This window comes from Columba livia, chromosome 4, assembly GCF_036013475.1.
Source record: "Columba livia isolate bColLiv1 breed racing homer chromosome 4, bColLiv1.pat.W.v2, whole genome shotgun sequence".
NCBI lineage: Eukaryota > Metazoa > Chordata > Aves > Columbiformes > Columbidae > Columba > Columba livia.
Window position 1 is genome coordinate 52576440 of NC_088605.1, and position 12371 is coordinate 52588810.

Consider the following 12371-nt stretch of genomic DNA (forward strand, 5'->3'; position numbering starts at 1 on the left):
CGTGCTTGAGGCTGGGCCTGTAGTGATGTGCTCTGCTAATGTACCATCTGAATGCTTTGAACCAGTTTATTTGACATTCCACAAAACCCTGAACTTCTAACTTGAAGAAGACATGCAGTCTTGTTGTGTCCCTCCGAACTCAGGGATCCCAAAATCCTTCCCAGCTCCCAGATGCACACAAGGAAGTGCAAATGCAGCCAATGACCTCAGTAAAATCAAGCAGGTACCTCCAATTAAACCCGAGGAGAAGGATTTTGTCACAGCAGGATGGGAGAAAGGTTTTGTGGTTGTAAAGTGAGGAACAGCTGAAAGCCAAGGGTTTCTATCAGACCAAAGCCCCGCAAGGAATGACTTTGTATAAAGAATTACTTATTTTTATCTTCCCTTCCAAGCAATGCTAAGGTCAGAAAAGGCTTGGATCAGAAGAGCAGGTATTGACTATGGCTTGTATTGTTCTTTTCCAAATTCCAATTTTTACATGAGCCTTCACTGTTATACCCTATTTGGTGTCTGTGTGTATTTGCTGGCTTTAAAATAATATAGAATCTAAGCAAGCCTCCTGTTGCCCAGAAGGAAGTAAGCAGTCTTCCCATCAGGAGTGGGGAAGTGATCTTTTTAAATCAGTGGAGATGGTAATGAGTATGGTGAAATTTGTGTTGAAGACTGGCTCTGGCAAGGAATATTGTTTAGTCTGTTTGAAATGCCGTAGTGAGGTAGCGTCTGGTAGGTCCTGTTTTAGCCCGCTTTAGTATATGGCTACAGCATAAGTATGTGCATAACTTGAAGACTGCAAGCAGCTCTCTTCAAATCGGTGCTTGAGGTAGTCAATGGTGCGGAGTCTAGTTGGAGGCCAGTATCTAGTGGAGTGCCTCAGGGGTCAGTACTGGGGCCAATATTATTCAATATATTCATTAACGATTTGGACGAGGGAATTGAGTGTACTATCAGCAAGTTTGCTGATGACACTAAGCTGGGAGGAGTGGCTGACACGCCAGAAGGCTGTGCTGCCATCCAGCGAGACCTGGACAGGCTGGAGAGTTGGGCGGGGAATAACCTGATGAAATTTAACAAGGGAAAGTGTAGAGTCCTGCATCTGGGCAGGAACAACCCCAGGTTCCAGTATAGGCTGGGAAATTACATATTAGAGAGCAGTGTAGGGGAAAGGGACCTGGGGGTCCTGGTGGACAACAGGATGACCATGAGCCAGCACTGTGCCCTTGTGGCCAGGAAGGCCAATGGCATCCTGGGGTATATTAGAAGGGGGGTGGCTAGTAGATTGAGAGAGGTCCTCCTTCCCCTCTACTCCGCCCTGGTGAGACCACATCTGGAATATTGTGTCCAGTTCTGGGCCCCTCAGTTCAAGAAGGACAGGGAACTGCTGGAGAGGGTCCAGCATAGGGCAATGAAGATGATTAAGGGAGTGGAGCACCTCCCTTATGAAGAAAGGCTGAGGGAGCTGGGTCTCTTTAGTTTGGAGAAGAGGAGACTGAGGGGTGACCTTATTAATGTTTATAAATATATAAAGGGTGAGTGCCACGAGGATGGAGCCAGGCTCTTCTCGGTGGCAAACAATGATAGGACAAGGGGTAATGGGATCAAGCTGGAACACAAGAGGTTCCACTTAAATTGGAGAAAAAACTTCTTCTCAGTGAGGGTGACAGAGCACTGGAACAGGCTGCCCAGGGAGGTTGTGGAGTCTCCTTCTCTGGAGACATTCAAAACCCGCCTGGACATGTTCCTGTGAGACCTCACTTAGGTGTTCCTGCTCCAGCAGGGGGATTGGACTAGATGATCTTTTGAGGTCCCTTCCAATCCCAAACATACTGTGATACTGTGTGATATGCCAGCAGAAGCACCCAGATGGACCAAGACTTGTCTTAGTAGGTATTTTCCTGTAGAACGGATCAGCATATTTGCCTCATGCTTCATTGCCTGGATTTTTTTTAATGCTGACTGAACAGAGAGTCCTGTCTTCCTGCCCTGTGGTAGGGACAAGCGGTCTGATGCAGGGCCAAAATGATTCCCTTTGCAAGCTGTATTTTATGTATTGAACTGATGGATATCAAACTTACGATGGTGTCAAGACAGATGTGAAATGCTTGGGGCTTGGAGTGATATATTGTGCCCTGTTGTTTTATGTGTTGATAACACGCTGGCACAATTTACATCAGCTATTCTGTCTTACCTTGAACTGTAAAGTACAGCAGCTGTTTATGTTTACAGCACTGTAACTATTTAGGCTATGCTTTTGACAAGCACACATGAATTTTTGGGGGCTCTGAATCCTCTTGGACTCTGATAGACCAATCATACAGACTGATTACAAAACACACAGCAAGAAATAGCTTGCTTGAGAGAGTTAGGGAAGGGGTCAACTCTGAAGATTTGGTTTAAGTTGCTGTTGAAGTAAAATGTTCATTCTCTGCAACCAGCCATCTATTTTCATGACACTTGCAGGAGCTCAACTGTCTTGAAGAAATGTCAGTACTCTTTCAGATTTGGTTACAGTATGCACAAAGGTTACCAGAGAACTGGAAAGTACAAAGTCTGAATGGTTTTTGTTTTCTTTTTCCCATGGGAAACCAGGTTAAAAGTTAAACATGTGAATAAAATATGGGGGCATTCATAGTGAATTTAGGTGGAAGCCATTGTTGAATCTGAGCTGTTGTTGAATACATTGCTGAATCTGAGCCTTAGATCAGGTGTGCTGAAGCATGAAATGAAGGCTTTATTACCCCAAGAGGTGCATGCTGCATACTGGCATGGAAAAAGGGCTGTTTGTTGCAGCATTGCAAAGGATTTCTGTCCTTTGCAAATGATGTGAAATCAACGCTGTTTATTTGGCACGACATAAGGACATTTGAGGAAAAAAACAAGTCTTGCCAGAAAGGACTTCATTCCTAGGGTGTAGATTTAATAGCATCAACCAGTTAATTTAAAATGACCTGGCTTCTGTAGGCACAGGGTTTTCTGGGAGATGATGAATGCTCAGGCAGCCAAAATAACAGCTTTGATCGCTCTTTCTCTAACTTTTTGTAGGGCTAGATGAATGCCATGCAAATATGGGATCCTTCTGTCCATATTTGGTGTGTTTGTCTTAGCAGCAATGAAAGTAAGATTTCCCTGAGAACACCGCAGGTAAGTCTCCTGCTCTGCTGCAGTCTCCTTGTGTGAGCTTGGATTAGGCACTTAGATCAAAATCCTCAGACGTATTTGCACATTGACTTCCAAGTAATTTTCTGTGGGATACAGAGGCTGAAGTGTCTTTGACAATTTGAGTCCTACTATCTTTAGATTCAATGATGCTGTTTTCCCTGTCATACTCGAAGTACCCAGATGAACCTGCTCCCTTCTGCAAGAATTTTTTTTTCTTCCCTCATCAAGGTATTGTGACAATAAACACAATAAAGATTGCAAAGTGCTTACTTGATAGTAGGAGCCATATAACTACCTGACATGGATAAACTGCTCTTTTGTGTACGTGTCTGGTAAGAAAAAGTGTTATTTATCCTTTCATCATCCTCTAAGAAGCAAGAGCTCCCTTTGGGCTTCACCTGATGTGCCTAAGCCCTACTGCTAGCCCTGCAGTCACCCGCTGACTTATTCCCACACACTATAACTCACCCATTAGCCCTTTTCCTCACTAGAATTTATTTATAGTGGCTACCACCTCCTCTGCTGCATCATGTATAGGACCCTTCTACCCCTGCAACTCCAGAGCTGCATTATACAAAAGTAAGTTTGTGGCTGGATTTTGCTGTTTCTTTTCTGTCCAGATGGTCACCCGGAGCCCCACTTGACCTCTCAAGTACAAGCTCTGGACTCAAAAGCAGGAATTAGCAGACTTCATCTTCTCCTTCACAACAGACTGTGAAGAGCTTCAGCAGGAGTTTGGCTTCAGGGAGAGGCAATGTATTGGGACACATTGTAGATGACACTTCATGCAAGAAAACATGGGTAAGTAAATGAATTATTATTTTTCTGCCTGTAGCTGGAATTTGCTTTCTGGCAGGATTGGAGGGCCTGAAGACCCCTAATGAAAAAGAGGACTCCCTCAGGTGTTTGATGCAAACATTTGCATTCACAGGGGTCTCTGTCTCCTTGAATGGGCAAGGTGGCATTCTTCAGTCCTTTTCAGTATGCCCTGCCTGCCCCTTTTGAATCTGTCCCTGAGAGCTTCTTAGCTGGGGTAGGTGTAACAGTGGATCCCACTTGTCATGACTCTTGTTCACACCAGCAGTAAATGTTGGCGATAGACATGTTGGTGATGAAATGGTGATGGAAAGAGTAGCGCTTGCACCTCTGGACTAAACAATGAAAGCAATCAGCTGAAGTTTTAGCAATAAAGATGAAAGTTGGCCTGTATGTAACAGGAGGCTTATGTGCAGGGAGTTGAAATGACTTTTCTGTAAATTTTTCCAGCACTGTATGAGACTGGACTTGATGGCTTGGAGCATGCCTACAAAGTGGCAGACAAAAGTCATTGATATCACCATCAATGTGTGGATACTGGAGGAGTGTCTGTCTTATATTAATTCTACCTAATTAGTGTGAGGGCTGTGTTACAGTTTGGTACTAATCTGTTTCATTTCCATATTCTCCTGTAATGGATCTTTCCTTTCTAAATGCTTTCACATACTGGAATAAATAAATCTGGTTTGTATTTATTAACCTGTGCACCTGTTCTCCTTCCAGAGGATGATTTTAGACATCCAGTACAAAGTTCAAGTACATGTTCTTGAGTACCAGAGATACTTTTGGCATCTGGAAAACTAGGACAAAGTTGAAAATCATGAAGAGTCCTTGAGTAGCCTAAGACAGCACGCCCACTTGATATTCCTTGTTGCTTCTTGTTCTCTTCACTTGTTTATCTTCTATCATCATAGCACAGTTTTGAATCCTGCAATATCTGCTTTTCCTCCTCTTGCTTGAGGGTAGTGTAAAAACAACTGTTCACCTCAGCAAATCTTAATCAGCTTAGGGTTTTGAAAATAATGGGTCAGAGCCTGCTGTCAGTTTTAGGGCATATAGTTCCAGTAACACCTTTATGTCTTGCTCATCACTGAAACAGAAAAGCTTCCAATAGGTGTGGATGTAAACCCCAAATTTGTCTAGTTTCCCTCTAAACCTCCAAGCTGGATTCTGGAATCAGATACAAACCTTTTCCTAAAATTGTACCTGACATTGTTCCCAGGTCAAAGCTTTACCTAAGCAAACACTGCATAAAATATGAGGACTTCAACACTTGGCCCTACAGGAAGCAATTTGCAGGTTAGCAAACATAGAAGCCAGTAGAGAGAAAAGCATACTGCAGAAGTCAAATGGTTTAAATAAGACATTCTTAAATTTATTGTGTCTCTATCAGCAAGATAATATGGTAGTCTTGTCTGTGTGTGTCAGCTTTAGGAAGAGAATGCCTGTCTCCTGAATTACCATCCAATGTAACAGCAAGATCATCCTGTTTTTGAAATGATGGCATTTTAATCAATTGGAAAAAGCAGCTTGAGCTGGCAAAGTTCCTCTTCTTTCTCCCTCTTTTTTCTCCCCTTTCCAGCACTCATTCAACACAGCTAAACTGTGGCCAGAAAGATTTTTGTGGAGAGCAGTTCCAACAATATTCTCTCCAGAACTGAGACACCCTCTGCTCCTCAATTCTGCCAGCAGCAAATTTCTAGGAGTGATTTATAAAGTCTCAGGCCTGGGGGCTTTGTAATGGAAATGCTGACAGACCCTTAACTGTAGCATTGTGAAATGCAATGCTGTAATACAATGAATAATATTCATGAATCTGCCATAATGCTGGATATTATCACTCATTACCATTGTAAGAAAGGGGTGATTAAACTAATAGTTACTGAGAGACATTTCTGGTGACAGGAGGCAATGATTAGAATGAACTGACTTCAATATACATTTAGAACTGGGAATAATGGGATGTGGCAGGAAGCCAATAAGTGAACATGGCCCACAGCTCTGATCAATGAATTACTTTTTTTCTGCTTTACAGCAGTACATGGTGTTTAATGAAAAATCAATAGCCCCCTGTAATTCAAAACTGTAATCAATCGTTTGACCTGAAGCTTTCTACCTCCCCTTTTTTTTACTTTTTTCCTCCCCCCCACCTCCCCTACCATGGAAAATGTCTTTGGCTGACAACACAGTTCAGTTGTAAGGCTTGGTACTTCACAAGACCTGCAGAAGGAACCTGACACAGGTCTGCTGCAACTTATACCAGCAACAACATATATATTTATATGGAAAATCTGGGGATGGACTCAATTGAGTGTTCCTGCAGCCTCAACATCCTTTCGTCACAACCAAGATGAGAAGGTCTTTGTTCCTACTCTCCCCTCCCATCACTAGCTGCAAGGAGTTTTACGCCAGTTGGTCCCTTTCAGATCCAGCATGAGACCTGTGGCCTGAGGCAAGTTGAGAATCGTTGGCCATGTTCTTCAGGCCGCAGCCACTCATGCAACCCAGAGTCAAGAAACACTTTTGCTGGCCCAGGCAGCTGCCTTCCCTGCCTGTGTGAGACAGGCTGTGTCTGCTCCTGCCTTGTACTGCAGCTGGTCAGAAGATCTCTCTGCTTTGTGAAGCAGCCCTCTGAAGAGCTGTGTTGGAATGTCTCCTGAGTTCTTTCAAAACTGTGGATGATGGCTCATAGATGTTCAGTAATACTGCAAGCATTGTGCTGTTTCTCAGAGAGAGGATCTTCCTGCCAGGAAATACTTAGGCAAAGTAGGTCCTTAGGATTCAGGGGAGCTCTGTCAGTTGACATCATTTGGTCTAACCTGTTAAACCTCTGCTTTATATAGGTGTGAATTAATTCAGCATTGTTTTGAGCACAGCAACAGGGGCACAAGTAAGAGCAAAACAATGTAGTTGAGTGTCTTTCTCTCAGAAAACTCAGATCTATGCTTTTGGCAGGTGGGTAGACCATGTCATCAGTGCCTTAGGCCTCATGTCCCTGTCAAGGCTGTCTGAAGGGTTTATTTTGAACAATAGGGAACGGAGAAACTCAGTGTTGGAAATAAGTAGGAAATCCACCTGGGCCATTAGTGCCTGTTGACTTAAGAAGAAAAATGCAGAACTCTGGGTGTTGGGGCAGGTTCTGTTATGTACTACAGGAAAAAGTTTTATACCTGAGTTTTGCTGTGAAGTTGAAGAAATGTTGCTGCTAATGCTGTCTACCCGGGATCTTACTGGGCTTCCCTGATAGCAGGTGTGATGTCCAATTGTTCCTGAATTGCATAAGTGAGAAGAGGAAGAAAAATATATCTGGTGTGTATCAGCAGCACTTTCTTAAAAAGGATAGTGAAGTTAGTTAGCAGCATTGACATGTCAAGGATAACCCACTTCTATGAATCAATAATAAAACCTTTCAGCAAGTCCCCAGAAAGGACAGATTTTGGAAAGCTACGGTTTTATTCAAGAGCTACTTCAGTAGATTTTTTTTTTTCCTCTCTCCTTTTTTTTTTTTTTAGTGTTTTTTTTTGTTTGTTTGTTTGTTTTTTGGTTGTTTTTTTTTTTTTTTAATTCTTTCCCCCCTTCAGTGTCTTTCTTTTCTTTTGCTGGCTTTTTGCTCTAGTCCTGTCACCAACTACAAGAATCTAACATTGTCTCCAAGGGAAGAAAACAAAGCATTGACAATGGCAAAGACCTGCCTACTGCAGGATTGTTCCTAACAGCCTGTTTCTGCCTGCTTTAGTCAGCCTACTTTAAAATCATTTGGTGACGAAATGTCAGCCTTTTGCATTCCAAGACGGCTCATAAATGGGAGGGATTTTGCTCATAACCTGAACTCTAAGGTATTGTCTCAGTATGTTGGGTTTGGTCCTCCTTTTAAAACTGACTAAGCAGTTTTCTTCCTTGATGCATTAGAAAGATAAATGGGTTAAACTAAAATTTACAGTATCTTTCTGGTTCCTCACTCCCCACACCCACCCCTACCCCCCTGCTATTTGTTGTAGTGTATGAGGAGAAGAGAGCAAGCATGTCTCTTCAGTTTGACGGCTCCCTTCTGCTTCTCTGTCTTCTGTGGCCGCTGCTTTGCCTGTTAGCTGAATGGCTGATTTCCTGGCACAGGGACAACGCTGGGCCCTTGGCAGGAAGCTGAGCACACACAGTATTGCCAAGCAATGCTTTCCTATGGATTGTGTGTGCCACAACTCTTGGTTGGTGTCACATGCCGCAGTCTTCTGATTTTTCTTTCCATCCAGTGAAAATGCATGTGCTTCAGGATGTGGGAGTGAGTGGGCAGAAGTGGGATCTTGGCAGGCTGGGGGAACTACTAGGATGGAGGGGCCAGGTTTCCTTAGGGGCACAGATTTAATCAGAAAAGCATGTATTTTTTGGTGTGTTTCAGAGCTTTGGGTGGAAACTGGACTGTAACAGAATATGCCATGTCATAGCTGCCAACATACCTATGTGCTTCTCTCATGAGAGTGTTGATTGCTTCCCTGTCCACTGATGTGCTGGGCCATCATCTGTCGTTGCACTCTGTTCACCTCAGCTGGACACAGGAGGGAGGCTGACCTCAGGTGAAAATGAGCAGGTCTTCCACACCGCTAATTTAAGCTCCCACTCTTTCTCCTTCATTCTCTCAACAGTGTTTTGGCTTAAATGACAGATATTCCCTTGTGTAACGTCTTACTGACCTCTTTGCTTTGAAAATGCAAGTCTTGGTTTGAGGAAGAGTTCCTTGTATTTATAGACTGCTCTTGGAGAGGTATTGGTGGAGGGGAAAGGAGTTTGTTGGAAGGTGCAGAAAACTGAGCTGGACCTCATAGGACTGCACAGCAAACAGGCTGCACAAGGAAAACCAGATCTCCTTTATTAAGTAGTTAGCAGTGGCCTATGCATTTGTTTATTGTTCTGTTCTCATGCAGAAATTACGTCCAATCCTGTAATTGCCTGTTTGATGTTAGACCTTGGTCTCTACTTAAAATACAGGAATTATATTGCAGGTGTGTATGCCAATATAACCAGGGCATAACCAAGGGCACACTGTACTGTGTAGGAATGCATTTGGGTTCTAGACTTCTCTGGTCCAAAAGGGCTAAAACAATGACACCTTGCCCTGTCCTAAAGCTGTTGAGACTTGTAACAAGGGGAGTGGATTTCACCTGGAAAAAACATGTTCTGGAATAGCTAAGCAGCAGAATTTTTGGGCTTGTTCCTGAAACTGTTCCCAAATTGGGACAGAGAACTGAATGCCACACTTGAAACTCTCACACATTTCGTATGTCCCGTTTGGCTCCAAAGATGCACCTCAGGTTTTTATTCCTCTTCAATTCCAGGAGCTTGAGTAGTGATGCTGCTGTGGGTGCAAGCCAAGAAGTTCTCTGCTGTGGCTCCTTTGCTCTCCCACTGTTCCCGGACCTTCAACACTGTTTGATCTGGAAGTGGACTGGACAAGGGTTTTGTGATTTGGCCTTGTGACTCAGAGAGATGATGCCTTAAACACAAAGAAAATTGAAAGAGTGAAGCCATTTTTCCTCAAGACCTCACTCCTCACTCCCACAGCCAACCCTCCCAACAGAGGCACATCCATGGCTCTGAACTGTCTACCAGGTACCATGTCAAATACAGTAGGGAAGCAATAATGCTACTAATAACAATGCTGTGAGTCGGAGAGGCAATGAAACTCTAAATCTGGAAATTGCAAGCCTTTTCCTGATTGAAATTGCAGTAAAACTGAAACTGCTGCAATGGCAGTTTGTCAGGCGGCTACTGAAGCAACTAGAAGCTTTCAAACTGTGGTAAATACGCTCTACGTCGCAATTATGTAGCAGACCATGTCCTACCCTGAGCTGGTTTGCTAAACAAAAAGGGCCAGCTCCTCCACTGGTGTAAAACGGGGTAGCACTGCTGACTTGGGTGGTCAAGGACTTGACCCTGGGATGATTCTCTGGAGTCTTGCTATGCATCTTTTCATATAATCTCATGCCATTTAGAGATGAACCTGTATTTTTACCTTCTGCTACATAACTTAATTGATTTCTATTTTTTCAAATACTATTTATTCATTCACATTCTGTATTTTGCTGACCAGTTATATGCATGGCCATATTGTTGACTGCAGCAGTCTGGTGCAGTGCAAGAAATTCCACATCCTGTGAAATGTTTAATCTCCATGAGTAACCTAGTCACTGTGGTAAATGAATACATGAATACAGTACATCCAGGAGAGATTAAACGTATTGACCGGTGCCTCTAGTCACCATACAAATGTCATTGGTTTTTAATTTTTTATTTCCCCCCCCTCCTTGTTTTCCCAACACATTTTGGTTTCCTTTTTGCTTCTCCCCTTTTCCCTTAAGTAGAGATGACACAGATCAATACCTTTGATGGAAAGTAATAATCAGGCCTATTAAGTGACAAAGGTTTACTCTGTAACAGCTGTGCTGGCGGGAGAGGAGAGCTTGTCTGACTAATGAATCATGAAACAATCAGGCAGTAGCCATTTGTGTTTAGATCTGTAAATATGGTGTGGTTCAAGTGCCAGACCATCTCCAGCACTCCAGCTGGGGGCACAGATGGTCCACATTCAGAACAGCACAAGTGTAAAGAAAAGCTTCCCCCTCCCAGCCCCCCTCTTTCTCTGTCCCATACTGCCCCTCTCAAAGGAACAGATCAGCTAGCTTTAGGATAAACTTGTTTTGTGGAAGGAGTTGTAACATTGTCCTTTCAGACTGAGCAGTTCCCAGCAAAATGCATGTTCTCTTGCTTGTCCAAGCCAGGAAAACTCTCAAATTCTATGTGCTGTATAAGTTACTTCTATGTTTTGGAGTAAAAATTCAGTTTTGTTCTTTGCTTTCTACCCGTTTGATTTCTTCTTCATGCTTTTATCGACAGATTTCCTTCTGAAAGGCATGATGATGTCAACTTTTTAGCTCCTAAAGGACAAGTGAGTGGCATGTCAGAAATTCAAAGCTAAAGCGCAGGAGCACAGGCCCAGCAACAGAGGAAGAGAAATAAAGTTGTCAGGGAATTCAAGCTGTTTCTACTCTCTTGACTTTAGCTGAGGGTGCTGCCTCCAGTAGTGGTTGTTTATCTAGCTTTTCCCTTTTCCCCTTACAGAAGGCTGGGCATCCTAGCTGACAGAGTATGCTTCTGATTTTTTTTTTTTTTTTCATTTGCCCCCTACCTAGAGGTGATACATACCATGCTAATGATTGTCTTGAGTGCTTTGCCACCCGCAAAGGATAACAGCAAGTCCATTTACATAATATATGAATTCAATTTTGACAAGTTTCACTGTTTTAAATATTGACTTTAACGTGGTGAATTAGGGACCTGCTTTTCTGCTCTTTTACCCTGATGGAACTTCACAGAAACCAAAGAACAGGCAAAGGCATAATACAGAAACATTAACAATTTAAGGCCACAAAGATCTTACTTTAATTGGTGTGTGCTTTTGGATACTTAATTGCCCATTGCAAGTAAGCATACTATACTAAAACATTTATTTTCTTTCACAGCATGTATGTGTGTTTGTATGTCTATGTGTGTGCATTTATAAATATATGCAATACATTTGCCTTTTATAAGTGCCTTAATCCAAGTACTTTGGAGTTATACCTCAGTTTGCCTTTGTGAAAGAGGCTATTGCTGCAGTGGAGCAGTTGCCAATGCAAATATGTATTCTTTGGACATGCTTCTGATTTCTTCTGCTGCAAAAGGATAATTTAGGACAAGATGAAACAAAAAATAACTTCATGTACGGCTCACCAAAGTTCACTTGCTGTCTGAAGCACAGAAATGATAAAGGCAGAAATAGGTGAGTGTTCAGCTAACTGGTTGCCTGGGATCAGCACTTTTGTAGTAGTAAGGCTGTGCTACTGAGACGTCTGCACAAATATATGTCTGTATCTCCCTTACTAGAATTATGGGGTGAACTCGAAAGCATTTAAGAAAACGTTTTCATTGTCTTTTCGTTGTCTTCTAGCAGGAAGATGGTGGTGGAATACTCTTGTCTGCATCAGTCAGTGGGAGGAAATGAGTTATTAGCAATGTGATCTGCTTTTCAAACCTTGCCGTTCTTATTTTGGTTTTATTTACCTTAGGAGTGTCAAGTTAGTTCTCTGCTTGTTGTTGTTTGCTTTTACAAATTGCAACTCCCTCAGCAGCTTCTTGGCTGCTGCAGGGAACTGTTACCTTTGAGGAAATGACCTTTCAGTGAGTCTTGCCTGAGGTTCCAGCTCTGCCTAGGTAAAACCATATTCTTTTGTTCTTGTTCTGTGCTCCGTCATTTGTGATTGTGCCTGCCCAGCAAGCAAGGCACTGCAAACGTGAGTCAGTGAAGGCATTTGACTTGTTGGTAATTTATCGTCATTTCACTCTTGCTGTATGAATAACTCTACAAGGCA

General features: G+C 42.8%; 1 long non-coding RNA gene across 2 annotated transcripts in view; it reads left to right on the forward strand.

Moving 5' to 3' along the window:
- Positions 1-11561, forward strand: part of LOC135579375 (uncharacterized) — a 34337-nt gene extending 22776 nt beyond the window's left edge. Inside the window, exons 3-7 of one of the 2 annotated variants that reach the window (XR_010472350.1) lie at positions 3040-3138; positions 3385-3488; positions 3777-3957; positions 8366-8540; positions 9300-11561. This is a non-coding gene — a long non-coding RNA (uncharacterized LOC135579375). The remainder of the gene's footprint in view (positions 1-3039; positions 3139-3384; positions 3489-3776; positions 3958-8365; positions 8541-9299) is intronic. The other variant, XR_010472349.1, reaches the window with a different exon arrangement.
- Positions 11562-12371: the final 810 nt, after the last annotated feature.